General features: G+C 43.6%; 1 protein-coding gene across 2 annotated transcripts in view; it reads right to left on the reverse strand.

The window, feature by feature from the left end:
• The window catches only part of LOC120940020, a 34,894-nt gene that overhangs the window by 17,676 nt on the left and 2,096 nt on the right, over positions 1-15,122 (reverse strand). The gene's annotated exons all lie outside the window — the stretch shown is intronic.

Below are 15,122 nucleotides of genomic sequence, written 5' to 3' on the forward strand. Positions count from 1 at the left end.
GTTAAACATTTATAAATCAAAACATGTTACATGTACTAAAGGGACTAGCTATTACCTTTGTTAGCCACAAACACCCTCCTCTGTGCACCCCTCTGATTTAGCTTCACTTTCTTACAGTGAATTGACATCTGGACTAAGCCTTGTCTAACTACCAGTCCCCTATCCAATTAATACACTTTATTTGTCATTAATGTGTGTCTAATGAAAATCCTTTTTTTTTTTTTCAATCTACTGATCTAACTAGAGCAGTGGTTCTCAACCTTTCTAGTGCCGTAACCCCTTGATAAAGTTTCCCAAGTTGTGGGGACCCCTAACAGTAAAATTATTTTCGTAGTGTGGGTTGTCAGCACCCAAGGCAAGACAAGTAATTTGCGCCCCTAACCCAAGGACATTTAGCGCTCCCTGAGTCCCTTCCACTTGTACAATATTAAAATCCCTCATGGTGCATTTTGGGAAGTACCACTCTCTCTTTGTTCTCACTTCTTTCCCTTTTATCTCTCTCTATCCTAATTTCTTGTTTTTCCGCCATCCCCTCTCTAGCTGTCTTTTTTGTTCTTCCTCTTATTCTTTCTCTCCCTTTTTCTTTGTTCCTTCCCCTCTTTTCCTCTCCCTTTCAAGTATTCTCTATTTTTATTCCTTCTCTTACTCCTTGGTGGGGGGTTGGGAAGAATGGGATGAGTGGCAGCAATGGCGGGGAGTTAGGATAAATGGAAGTTCTGGTGGGGGGTGGGACCAGTGGCAGTGCTGGGGGGAGTTCTGAACAGCCAACTTAGGTGCTCTTGATCAAGGTCATCTGCTGATCTGAGAACTGTAGTGGGGACTTTTAATGGCAACTCTAATCACAGGTAGTGTTACTCACTGTGTCTCTGGTTCACTGTGTCTCCAGCTCTGTGGTGTCTCATAGCAGTGACACCTATGCAAAATTTAGGAGATAGGGTCTCCCCCAGCTCCTCCCACTTCACATTCCTCACCAGTCAGCTGACCTCTAGTCTCTGCCCCCTACCCATGCCGTGAACTGAATGGGCGTCTGTGAAGAGGCTGAGTGGGCGGCTGGGGGCTCCAGGAACAGCTCAGCTGGGCGGCCACAAAAAGGCTGGGAGAGTGGTGCGGGCTTCAGGAATAGCCCAGGATTCTGTGACCCCTGGCAAATTGTCATTCGACACCTGAGGGGTCCCGACCCCTAGGTTGAGAACCACTGAATTAGAAGAACTCCTGAAGAAGTTTATTCCATTTTCAAAACTCCTGCTCTGAAGAAGCCTTTTTGTAGGCAGAGGTTTAGTCTCTTTTCCTCCCAGATGCAAAGAGTGACCCTTACTTTTATGAATTTATACATAGTGATCCTATCCCTCCATAAATGTCTCTTCTAAAGGGAGAATACATTAAATTCAGCTAATTGTTCCTCATACTGTAGCTGAGGGCCTTCATGCCTCTTTATGCCGCGTACACACGATCGGAATTTCCGACAAGAAAACCGTCGATTTTTTTTATGCGGAATGTTGGCTCAAACTTGTGTTGCATACACACAGTCACACAAATGTTGTCGGAAATTCTGACCGTCAAGAACGCTATGACATACAACACGTACGCCGGCACTATAAAAGGGAAGTTCAATACCAGTCATTTTAGTAGAAGTTTGGTGAGAGACGATTCACGCTTTTCAGCCTTGTGCTTTTCAGTCCGTTACAGTGTGACGAATGTGCTATCTCCATTATGAACGCTAGTTTTACCAGACCGAGCTCTTCCGTCTCGTACTTGATTCAGAGCATGCGTGTTTTTTGTGAGTCAGAATTGCATACAGACGATTGGAATTTCCAACAAAAACTTTTGGCGTCGGAAAATTTGAGAACCAGCTCTCAAATTTTTGCTGTCGGAAATTTCGACAGAAAATGTCTGATGGGGCCTACACACGGTTGGAATTTCCGACCAAAAGCTCACATCGAACTTTTCTTGTCGGAAATTCCGATCGTGTGTACTCTGCATTAGTTTAGTTGCCCTTCTCTGAACTCTCCTTAGTTCTGCAACTAAAAAAGATATAAACATGTGGTCAAACTTAACCTTCTTTTACACTTCTGTGACTTGATGTCCGAATTGTGAAACCCCCAAGTGGCAGGACATGTGAATTTCAATGTATGTCTATGACTGCCGTTCCTACTGATACTACTGAGGTTGTTGCGACTTCAGAAAAGATTTCTGCACTACTTTGGTCCAATTTTTGATGTGACTTTGGTCCAGAGAATACACAGTTAGGAGAGGAGAGAGGTTTTGATCTGCTCCTCCTTCTCCCTCTCCTACCCATCTGTCTGCCCACCCACACTCCATTCTGTGCCTCAGGAAAGGGATGTGTGGGCTGGAAGTTTGAAACTCGGCAACCGGCAGATACATCATAAATTAAAGGCTTTGAAGCCTGAGCCTCCATCCTCTGGTAAGTGAGCCTACCATCCAATGTCTGTTACTAAAGTCTCTGCCCTGCCTCCCTTATCTCTCCTGCCTCCAAGTGAGTGAGTGCACTAAGATAAGGTGTGCCCTGTGGACTCTGATGTAAGGGGGGCTTTGGGAACCCTAATTTAAGGGGGAACTCTGATGTAAGTGGAAGGTTTGATGAGCAGAAATCACCTTACATCAGAGTTCCCCTTTACACCAGAGTCCACACTGTTCCTCCTTAAAAACAAGATTTTGTTGTGCACGGCTAAAGTGTTTGGGTTTGGCTTGAAGAAAAAGTGGCAACCCTATATGGGAACTAAGGCCTAGATTCACGTAGGGCGGCGTAAGTTTGGGCGGGCGTAGCGTATCGTATTTACGCTACGCCACCGCAACTTAGAGAGGCAAGTACTGTATTCACAAAGCACTTGTTTCCTAAGTTACGGCGGCGTAGCGTAAATGTGCCGGCGTAAGCGCGCCTAATTCAAATTGTGAAGAGGTGGGTGTGTTTTATGCTAATGAATCTTGACCCAACGTGATTGACGTTTTGAACGAACGGCGCATGCGCCGTCCGTGGACGTATCCCAGTGCGCATGCGTCGGATAGAATGCCTAAGATACGTCAAACACTGCCTACGACGTGAACGTAACTTACGCACAGCCCTATTCGCGTACGACTTACGCAAACGACGTACAAAGATATGCTTGTTCCGACGTCCATACTTTGCATGGGCTGCACCACCTAGAGACATGCTTTATCTTTACGCCGGCGTATGTCTTACGTATGCGGCGTAACTAAATGCGACGGGCGTATGTACGTTCGTGAATCGGCGTATCTAGCTCATTTGCATATTCAACGCGGAAATCAATGGAAGCGCCACCTAGCGGCCAGCATAAATATGCACCCAAGTTACGACAGCGTAGGAGACTTACGCCGCTCGTATCTTGGCAGAATGTATGCGTAACTGATTCTATGAATCAGGCGCATACATATGACGGCGCTCATTCGGACTTACGACAGCGTATCTTGAGATACGCCGTCGTAAGTCTTTGTGAATCTGGGCCAAAGTATGTACCACACCTACAGAAATCATTACCAAGTAAAATGTAAAATTATTTTAATCTTTGCCGTGCATCAAGTTTGTAAATCTTCCAAAAATCCAAATCACTTTTAAAAATTGACTTTTTTTGGAGAGCTTTCTGAACAATTCCCCACTTGTCCCTTCTACTGGAGCAAGGAATTCCGCTAAACCTTCCCTGCCTAATCTCCCATATGTTTCTGAATATATTAGCAGGGCTGAAAGGTCTAATCTTTTCCTCCCTCGGGAGCTGTCATCCAGTTTCCTTTTATGAAATCAGCTTCAATCACTACATGATTGACTGATAGTTTTGTAACTGAAGATAGCACAAACCTTCTCACATCTCTGTGACCTGAATGAAGTCATTTAGACTAGCCATTATATCTATGATATGCTAAAGGTTTTTATAACCTGTCTGGGGAGTAGGAAAACCTAGAATCTGAAATCAATTAAATGATATATAAACCCTCACCTTGTAAAGCTATCCATTAAGTTTAAAATAGAAATGAAAGGCAAAACATTTGTGTATATCTATAAAAAAAATTATAAATACTGGTTTTCCTTCTTTTTTCTTCAGCCCCAGAAGAATTGTCTGCCCAATGACCGGGCCATTGTTTGCAATACGGCACCCCGTCGATTTAACTGACAATTGCGCGGTCATTCGACGCTGTACTTAACCACTTCCCGCCCGGTCAATAGACAATTGACGTCCGGGAAGTGGTTCTGTTATCCTGACTGGACGTCTATTGACGTCCAGCAGGATAACATGCCGGCGCGCGCCCGTGGGTGATGCGGGGTGTCAGTCTGACACCCTGCATCTTCGATCTCAGGCAGAGGCTCTTTACCACGTGATCAGCCGTTTCCAATCACGGCTGATCACGATGTAAACAGGAAGAGCCGTTGATCACGATGTAAACAGGAAGAGCCGTTGACGCGAGTAGAGGAGAGCCGATGGGCGGCTCTCCTGACAGGGGGGGCATTACGCTTATTGTTTATCAGCGTAGCCCCCCCCCCCCCCCCGCGGATGCCCACACTGGACCACTGGGGAAGCCACCAGGACCACCAGGGAAGGGGGCAACATGTGGATGGCCAGGTATGTACCCCATGGCCATCCACATGTTAAAAAATACTCGCAATAGATGCCAATCAGTGCCCACAAATGGGCACTGACTGGCAGCATAGGCACAACATATAAAAAAGTGATGCCCAGCAATGTCACCATCAGTATCATCAGTGCCACCCCTCAGTATCCATCAATGCAACCTCTCAGTGCCCATCCATGCCCATCAGTGCCCACCTATCAGTGCCCATCTGTGCCACCTATTAGTGCCACCCATAAGTACCCATCAGTGCCACCCATAAGTACCCATCAGTGACGCCTATGAGTGCCCATCAGTGTCGCATACCAGCGCCGCCCATCAGTGCCCATCAGTGCCGCCTATCAGTGACCATCATCAGTACCCATCAGTGCCACCTCATCAGTACCCATCAGTGCCACCTCATTGGTGCCACCTCATCGGTGCCCATTAGTGCCGCCTTATCAGTGCCCATCAGTGCAGCCATATCAGTGCCCGTAATTGAAGAAGAAAACTTACTAATTTACAAAAAAATTCCAGAAAAAAATAAAAACTATTTTTTTTTCAAAATTTTCTGTCTTTTTTTAGTTGTTGCTCAAAAAAAAAAAATCGCAGAGGTGATTAAATACCACCAAAAGAAAGCTCTATTTCTGTGAACAAAATGATAAAAATTTAATTTGGGTACAGTGTAGCATGACCGCCCAATTGTCATTCAAATTGCGACAGCGCTGAAAGCTGAAAATTGGCCTGGGCTGGAAGGTGCGTAAGTGCCTGGTATTGAAGTGGTTAAACAAATTTGACGTCCTTTTTTTCCCGCAAATAGAGTTTTTTTGGTGGTATTTGATCATCTCCTGCGATTTATTTTTTTGGCGCTATAAACAAAAAAGAGCAACAATTTTGAAAAAAAAACACTATGGGCCAGATTTACAGTCAGCTTACGCTGACTGTAAATCTAACTTAGCGCCGTCGTATCTATGCGCCGTATTCAGGGAACAAGATACGCCTGAAATTTGCCAAGATACGACCGACGTAAGTCTCCTACGCCATTGTATCTTGGGTGCTGGCTGCTTCCGTTGATTTACGCGTCTAATATGTAAATTAGTTCGATACGCCGATTCACGAAGGCTTACGTCTGGCGTAAAGTTACCCCTGCTATATGAGGTGCAGTCAATGCTAAGGTATGGACGACGGAACAGCCGTCAGATTTTACGTTGTTTATGTAAGTGGTACGTGAATGGGGCTGGGCGTAGGTTACGTTCACGTCGTTGCCATTGAGCCGTCGTATCTTAGGGCGTAAATTGGATGTGAGTCTGAGCATGCGCCGTTCGTTCTGCGCTTCATTTAGATGGGGTCACGATTCATTTCAATACAACACGCCCACTACCAGCCTAATTTGAATTAGGCGGGCTTACGCCGGCCCATTTACACTACGCTGCCGTAACTTAGGGAGCAAGTGCTTTGTGAATACTGTACTTGCCTCTCTATGTTACGTTGGCGTAGCGCATATGAGATGCGCTACGCCCGCACAGAGATACGCCGATCTCTGTGAATCTGGCTCAATATTTTGTACTTTTTGCTATAATAATATTTTTTCTCAGTTTAGGTCGATTGTATTCTTATACATATTTTTGGTAATAAAAATCGCAATAAGCGCATATTGATTGGTTTGCGCAAAAGTTATAGCGTCTACAAAATAGGGAATAGATTTATAGCATTTTTATTATTATAATTTGTTTTACTAGTAATGGCAGCGATCTGTGATTTTTTTTTCGGGACTGCAACATTATGGCGGACACATCGGACACTTTTGACAAATTTTTGGGACCAATGGCATTTATACAGCAAAGGGGTTAACACTAGGGGGCGATCAAGGGGTTTATTGTGTTCCCTAATGTGTGTTCTAACTGAAGGGGGATGGGACTGACCTAGAGGAAATTACAGATCGTGGTTCCTATCTATTAGGAACTCACTATCTGCATTTCCTCAGCTCACAGAACAGGGATGTGTGTGTTTACACACACACATCCCTGTTCTGCCTCTCATGCCCAGAGACTGCTCGCGGTCAGCGATCATCACGACCGCCGGTCACGAGCATCGACACCCCCACAATGCAGCGGGCACGCGTGTGCCTGCTAGCCCGCTTAAAGCGTCCGACATACAGCTACGATGGTTCGCGCAGCGGAGCCAACCTGCCACAGTATAACTGCGGAGGCTGGTCCGTAAGTGGTTTTACATCACTCTGTTTTCAGCTGCATAATGAGCTCAGAGACCTAGGGGAGGAGAAATAGCATTACACTGCTCTTCCCAGTGAATGACTGTGTGTATGTGTGTGTGGGGGGCTGTGGGGCATGTGAACACAAGCCTAATCATTGGAGGAGAGCAAGCACATCCAGAAAACTGACCATGCTGTCCTCTTCTGCCTGGTGTGGTCAGTTTTAATAGGTAAGCAGAAAGACTGTAAGGAACACCAGGGATTTCACACAAAGGAAGCAATACAAAACGTTTGTAAATAAAATCTGTGCTGTGGAAAACACATGTATGGCAGCTTTTACATATATAGTATAAAAAAAACCAATAAACATAAAAAAGCCAAAATGTGTAGCACCACTATATAAAAAACAGAACAGGATAGTGTTTCAAACAGGTGCATGGTACAGCAGGCACATATCAGGAATGTGAAATGTTTGGGTAACATATTCTTTATACCATGGGATGAACAGACACCATACAGTTGAACATGTTTATCCACTTGCCGACTGCCCTATAGCAGTTTTACTGCTACAGGGCGGCAGCTGTTCGCAGGATCACATATATATATGTCATCCTGCACTTCCAGGTAGCGGGAGCAAATTTGTGCCACCAGTGGCTGATCGACAGTTACCACGGATTCAATGTCCGCCGGCATCCAATGATTGTTCGGTACAGAGGCAGAATGGCAGTCTGCCTATGTTAACATGGCAGATTGCTGTTCTGAGAGAAGGGAAGGCATGGATCTTGTGTCTCTGCAAAGCACAAGGACAAGGCTCCATGGCTTTCCCTAGTAAAAGCACCTCCCACACTGTAGTAAAACACTGGCTAGGCACACAGTTAACCCTTTGATCGCCCCTGATGTTATTCCCTTCCCAGCCAGTGTCATTAGTACAGTGACAGTGCATATTTTTTAGCACTGATCACTGTATTAGTGTGACTGGTCCACAAAAAGTGTCTGCTGCAATATCGTAGTCCTGCTATAAGTCGCTGATCGCTGCTATTACTAGTAAAACAAAATTTAAAAAAATTAAAATATCCCCTAGTTTATAGACACTATGGGGCAGATTCACGTACATTTGCATGGGTGCAGCGTATGTGAGATACGCTACGCCGCTGTAACTTACTTTTCAAAGCTTTGAATCCAGAAAGAATTTGCGCCGTAAGTTACGGCGGCGTAGTGTATCTCTCGCGGCGTAACGGCGCGTAATTCAAATCGGCGAGTAGGGGGCGTGTTTCATTTAAATGAAGCTCGTCCCCGCGCCGAACGAATTGCGCATGCGCCGTCCCTAAATTTCCCGCCGTGCATTGCGCTAAATTACATCGCAAGGACGTCATTGTTTTGACGTGGACGTAAATTACGTCCAACCCGATTCACGGACGACTTACGCAAATGAAATAAAAAAAAAAAAATTGGACGCGGGAACGACGGCCATACTTAACATTGCGTACGCCACCAAATAGCAGCTTTAACTATACGCCGAAAAAAGCCGAACGGAAACGACGTAAAAGAATGCGACGGCCGCGCGTACGTTCGTGGATCGTCGGAAATAGCTAATTTGCATACTCGACGCGGATTACGACGGGAACGCCACCCAGCGGACGCCGAAGAATTGCATCTAAGATCCGAAGGCGTACAAAGACGTACGTCTTTGTACGCCTTCGGATCCGACAGGCGTACGCCTGTCGGATCTAACCCAGATGCCGTCGTATCTTGTTTTGAGGATTCAAAACAAAGATACGACGCGGGAAATTTGAAAGTACGCCGGCGTATCACTAGATACGCCGGCGTACTTCCTTTGTGGATCTGCCCCACAGTGTGTAGAGGATACATATGCATCCCAGGTGTTGTATATATATTTATACACTGTGGCCCAGATTCAGATAGAGATACGACGGCGTATCTCCTGATACGCCGTTGTATCTCTGAGTTCCGTCCGTCGGATCTATGCGCCTGATTCATAGAATCAGGTTCCGCATAGATCTCCCTAAGATCCGACAGGTGTAAGTGACTTACACCGTCGGATCTTAGGCTGCAATCTCCCGCTGGCCGCTAGGTGGCGCTTCCGTTTGTATACGCGACAAATATGCAAATGAGGAGATCTGCCGATTCAGAAACGAACACCCGCCCGTCGCTTTTTTTTTTCGTTGTTTGCGTTCGGCTTTTTCCGGCGGATAGTTACCCCTGCTATATGTGGTGTATCCTTTGTTAAGTATGGGCGTCGTTCCCGCGCCAAGTTTTGATTTTTTTACGCCGTTTGCGTAAGTCGGTCGCGAATAAGGATGGACGTAATTTACGTACAGGTCGAAACCAATGACGTCCTAGCGACGTCATTTGGAGCAATGCACGCTGGGAAATTTAGCCGGCGGCGCATGCGCAGTAAGATCGGCGCGGGGACGTGCCTGATTTAAATAGTAAACTCCCCCTAGCCGCGGAATTTGAATTCCGCCGGGGGATTTACGATCCGCCGGCGCAACTTTAGAGGCAAGTGCTTTCTGAATACAGCACTTGCCTCAAAAACTTGCGCTGGCGGATCGTAAATAAGATAGATTGCGTGGATCTAAAGATCCGCTGATCTATCTGAATCTACCCCTGTATAGTTTAGCTAGATCAGCTCTTCCTAATTTACTGGCAGGTAGGTGATTGTGCTAGCTGCAGTATTCTCATGTGGTGTATTGCCTGTGTCCTCTGCAGTGTGCACCATAAAGCTACGTGGTGTGTGTACTGCCTTTGTCCTCTGAAGTGCGCCCCTAAAGCTACTTGGTGTGTACTGCCTGTGTCCTCTGCAGTTTGCACTTAAAGCTACTTGGTGTGTACTGCCTGTGTCCTCTGCAGTGTGCACCTAAAGCTACGTAGTGTGTACTGCCCGTGTCCTCTGCAGTGTGCATCTAAAGCTACGTGGTGCGTGTACTGTCTGTGCTATTTTTCTCAATGATTTTCATCCATATTGAAGGGACCAGACATTACATTAAAGTCGCAAGCAGTTTTAAATTACTTTTTTCTTATAGTAATCTCATTTTGTGCAGGGACAGTTCTAAACACGTGCCACTTCACAGGCATACTATAGACACCCAGCAGGTACAATATTTAAAGGAAATTGTCATTATTTTATTTATTTATTTAAGCATCATTAAAATCACTGATCCAGAAAAAACGACCGTTTTTAAAACTTTTTTTTCAGTTGATACATGTTCCCTGGGGCAAGACCCGGGTTCTCAAAGATGTTTTACGACAATAACTTGCATATTAGGCTTTAAAATTAGCACTTTTGAATTCGAACGTTCGAGTCCCATAGAAGTCAATGGGGTTCTAAATGTTTGCGCGAACGGTCGGTCCGTTCGAAGGTTCTGGTGCGAACCGAATGGGGGGTGTTCGGCTTATCCCTACTCAGTATAAATATAGCTGTTCTGTGAAGCCCTCAGAGGTTTGTTAGAGAACCTTAGTGAACAAACAGCATCATGAAGGCCAAGGAACACACAAGACAGGTCAGGGATAAAGTTGTGGAGAAGTTTAAAGCAGGGTTAGGGTATAAAAAAAATCCCAAGCTTTGAACATCTCGTGGAGCATTGTTCAATCCATCATTCAAAAATGGAAAAAGTTTGGCACAACTGTAAACCTACCAAGACATGGTCGTCCACCTAAACTGACAGGTCGAGAAAGAGAACATTAATCAGAGAAGCAACCAAGAGGCACATAGTAACTCTGGAGGAGCTGCAGAGATCCACAGCTCAGGTGGGAGAATCTTTCCACAGGACATCTATTAATCGTGCTCTCCACAAATCCGGCCTTTATGGAAGAGTGGCAAGAAGAAAGTCATTGTTGAAAGAAAGATATAAAAAGTCCCGTTTGCAGCATGTAAGAAAGCCATGTGGGGGACACAGCAAACATGTGAAAGAATGTGCTCTGGTCAGATGAGACCAAAATTTTACTTTTTGGCCTAAAAGCAAAAATCTATTTGTGGAGGAAAACTAACACTGCACATCACCCTGAACACACCATCCCCACTGTGAAACATGGTGGTGGCAGCATCATATTGTGCAGATGCTTTTCTTCAGCAGTGACAGTGAAGCTGGTCAGAATTGATGGGAAGATAGATGGAGCCGAAAACAGGGCAATCATAGAAAAAAACCTGTTAGAGTCTGCAAAAGACTTGAGACTGGGGCGGAGGTTCAACTTCCAGCAAGACAAAAACCGTAAACATACAGCCAGTGCTACAATGGAATGGTTTAAATCAAAGCATAATTCATTTATAGCCTGGGATGATGTCGTTGTTGGGTGCACGTGCAGGAGTTACAGCATCAGTCGCTGCCCAATGGTGGAAGTGGAATGACACTGGACCTGGGCGAAATGGCAATCAACATAGCAGCATGGTGGGGTGAAGAAAACTACAGCAAACCTGGACCTGAATGCATAGATAGATAGATACTGTAAATAGATGCTCTTCTTTAATAGGTTTGTGGTAAACACTTCAAAGGAGGTCTGTATTATGACAATTTGCTGAATTTGCTACTATTGCTAACTTTGTAACATGTAGAATATTTGTGGCATTTACTGTAAAAAAAAATTGTTAAAGTGTTGTGAGTACCTACATCCAAAATGCTATGTTTAAAAATATTTGTGGAGGATTTTGTGGACTTTAATGGTACTGCCATAGAAATCAGAAATTGATCATTAAAAATATGTGTGTGTGTGTGTGTGGTGGGGGGAGGTTACATATACATACACATGCAAATAATTAGACACTAAAAAGGCTCTCTAATAGTCAGATAAATACAAAGTGATACTAAATGACAAGATGGTACAGTCTATCACATAAGTCTTATTCAAATTGTTCTTGACATGTTTCACTATTTATTGCCCCTTCCTCAGGAGTAGAGAGCACAAATATCTATAGACAAAGAAAAAAGAAAACCCACCAGGTCGGACTTTGGAGGCAGATTGGAACAACAATATAATTGTAAAAGTTTACTTTTATTAAACATTAACATATAAACAAATACAGTATACAAATTGGGTAAAAGGGTATTGTCCATTAACAGCCAAGCAATGGCCAGAAAGGGAGGACGTTACATATACCCAAATGACGTTTAACAGTGTGACATCGGAACATCAGATTGTTCCAATCTGCCTCCAAAGTCCAATTTGGTGTGTTTTCTTTTTTCTTTGTCTAACAAGTTATACAGATGTGGCACATGAGTGATTAAGCCTAACCACAAATATCTATAGTGGAACAATCAAAATTATATAAAAAATATGTCATAAATTCACAAATGTAGGATCTTTTTAGAGACACAAAATAAGGCTTACCATTGGCCAGGATGGCACACCAACCATAAAGGAACCTTTACAGTCGGTGTGCCATCCTTGCCTATTGTAAGCCTCATTTTGAGTCTCTAACGAGATCCCGCTTTTTTGAATTTATGACATACCTATGTTATAATTTTGATTGTTTTTCTATAGATATTTGTGCTCTCTACTCCTGAGAAAGCGGCAATAAACCGTAAAACATATTGAGAAGAATTTGGATAAGACTTATGTGAAAGACTGTACCATCTTGTCATTTAGTATCACTTTGTATTGATTCCAACTATTAAGCCCTGTACACACGGCCAGGAATCCCATCAGGAAAAAAACGTTGGTTTTCCTGACGGGATTCCAGGCAAGCTTTTCTTGCAAAGCCATGCATACAGACGGCCATTGAAAATAAACGCTGTTATTTGGAATGGCAAGAACGTGGTGACGTCATCAATTACGACACATTCGATGCCGTCACCGTCATCTTGCTACACCCCACACTATGCCTTGTATGCGAGCATGAGCGGGTTTACTTTCGGACAGGTAAGCATACAGTTGACCGGTTTTCTCCGCAGGAAACACTGACGGGAAGCACAACGAGAAAATAGAGAGCAGGGTTCTCTATTTTCCCGTCGGGATTCCTGGCTGTTTTCCTGACGGGAAAACTGCTAGGGAGCTTACACATGGCCGGGATTCCCAGCCAAATGCTCTCCTGGCAGTTTTCCTGCCGGGAAAACCGGTCGTGTGTACGAGGCTTTAGAGAGCCTTTTTAGTGCTTAAAGCGGAGGTTCCTAGTTTTTTTGTATTTGGGTGCATTTAATGTGCTTACAGATACAAACTTAGCACTCACTTGGTAGCCGCTTACTACATTCTCTCATCTTTTTTGGTTCAAAAGAAGAACTTATAAAAACCGATCCTGGACTTTTCCATCTTGCTTGTGGGCATTGTGAAGCCCACAAGCACAGACTTCCGGGTAGCGGTGATGCATTCACTGCAGTATCTCGTGCCCTCGTCACGTGACCCGCTTGTTGAGTCACGAGACGAGCTTAGATTTGGAACATTATGGTACAGATCGTCTCCAGGGGATAATGACAGTGAACTCCCAGCACACACTGCGGCGTCGGGGAAATTGAAAGATACGCCCACTCCCGCGGGGAATGAAACCCAGAAGACACATAGAAAAGACGATTAGAAAGGTAAACATTGAACTACAAAAAAAAACGATGGATTGCACATCTATGTATGCTGCTGCTATGAATGAGACAAAGTTAATTAGGGTGAACCTCCGCTTTAATAATTGACATGTGTATGTATATATAACACCCTCCCCCCTTTTTTTTTTTAATGATCAATTTTGTAATAAAATATGTTTTTATAACTAATTACTGGTGTCTATGGCAGTACCATTAAAGTCCACAAAAGCCTCCACAAATATTTTTAGACCTTGCTGACTGCCTGGCTGCCTCTCATTCCAATAGCTGTGCATCACTGGCCCCGAACAAACATGTAAGTCAAAGCAAATTAGAACTGATCAGTACAATTTTTATGGCATAATTACTAGGAAAGTATTGAAGCCTTTGGATCAACATGACAGCCAGGCAACAAACATTTGCATAGTAAAAGAATGGCATTAGCATCCTCCTCTTTATATGTTCCTTTCAAGTAAATATCACACATCACTACATCACCTTCATTTGAAAAGGCTTTACTTCTGATAAACTCTTGTAATTTTTACAAAATTAAGCATTATACTTTTGTTTGTCTCCTTGTATCTGAAACCCTGGCAGGGTTTAATATTAATTGATGTGGTTAATGGTGACTATTGGACAAAGTAAGCTCACGTCTTAATTACTACACAATGTCTACAGCTCTTTTAATCTGTCACTGACAGATAATTATTAGTGCTACATGTTCCAGCAAGTCAGCAACACAATATGGTACACTTGCCACCCATCCAAGCTGTCCAGGGGCAGCCCAGGCTTTGGAGATTTGTCACTTTCAACGTTTATCTCTGGAAATCTCTTGAGTTTGATCTCATAAAAAAAAAAAAACATATTTAAAGTATTTTGAATTGTCAACTTTGCTTTTTCAGCTGTCTTGAGGTACACTTCAACCATGCTGCAGAGAAGTAGGCAATTATGTCTGAATTAGCAACAATTTTTTATTCTAATTTTGTTATTAATAATAATTAAAAGAACATCAGGAATCCTATAGGCAGGTTCTCTTCCTCTCCTGTGGCATGACTTTGTATTTGTCTGAAGTTTCTTAATTTGCCCCTTTTATGATTGTACAGTAAAATATGCTGTCAGTCTATAAATAAGGATAGTAAAAACAATAGCCAATGACTGCTAATAGGAAATGTCTGACTTATAATCAATCTATTGCTTTACTAAAAATACGTTACTGTTAAATTCACACTGATGCCGCGTACACACGATCGGACATTCTGACAAGAAAACCATGGATTTTTTTTCAGACGGAATGTTGACTTAAACTTGTGTTGCGTACACACAGTCACACAAATGTTGTCGGAAATTCCGAACGTCAAGAACGCGGTCACGTATAACACTACGACGAGCCAAGAAAAATTAAGTTCAATGATTCAGAGCATGCCTAGGATTTTTGTGCATTGGAATTGCATACAGACGATCAGAATTTCCGACAAGAACTTTTGTTGTCGGGAAAATTGAGAACCAGCTCTCGACCAAAAGCTCACATCAAACATTTGTTGTCGGAAATTCCAACAGCAAATGTTCGAGCATACACACGGTCTGAATACCCGACCAAAAGCTCACATCAAACATTTGTTGTCGGAAATTCCAACAGCAAATGTTCGAGCATACACACGGTCTGAATACCCGAGCAAAAGCTCACATCAAACATTTGTTGTCAGAAATTCCGATCATGTGTACGCGGCATTAGCCCAAACCACAGTTTTTTTATTATTATTTTTTTTTTTTAATCCAAAAGAGTTCTTATAAGTATTAAAAGACATTAACAACATCAA

This window comes from Rana temporaria, chromosome 5, assembly GCF_905171775.1.
Source record: "Rana temporaria chromosome 5, aRanTem1.1, whole genome shotgun sequence".
Taxonomy (NCBI): domain Eukaryota; kingdom Metazoa; phylum Chordata; class Amphibia; order Anura; family Ranidae; genus Rana; species Rana temporaria.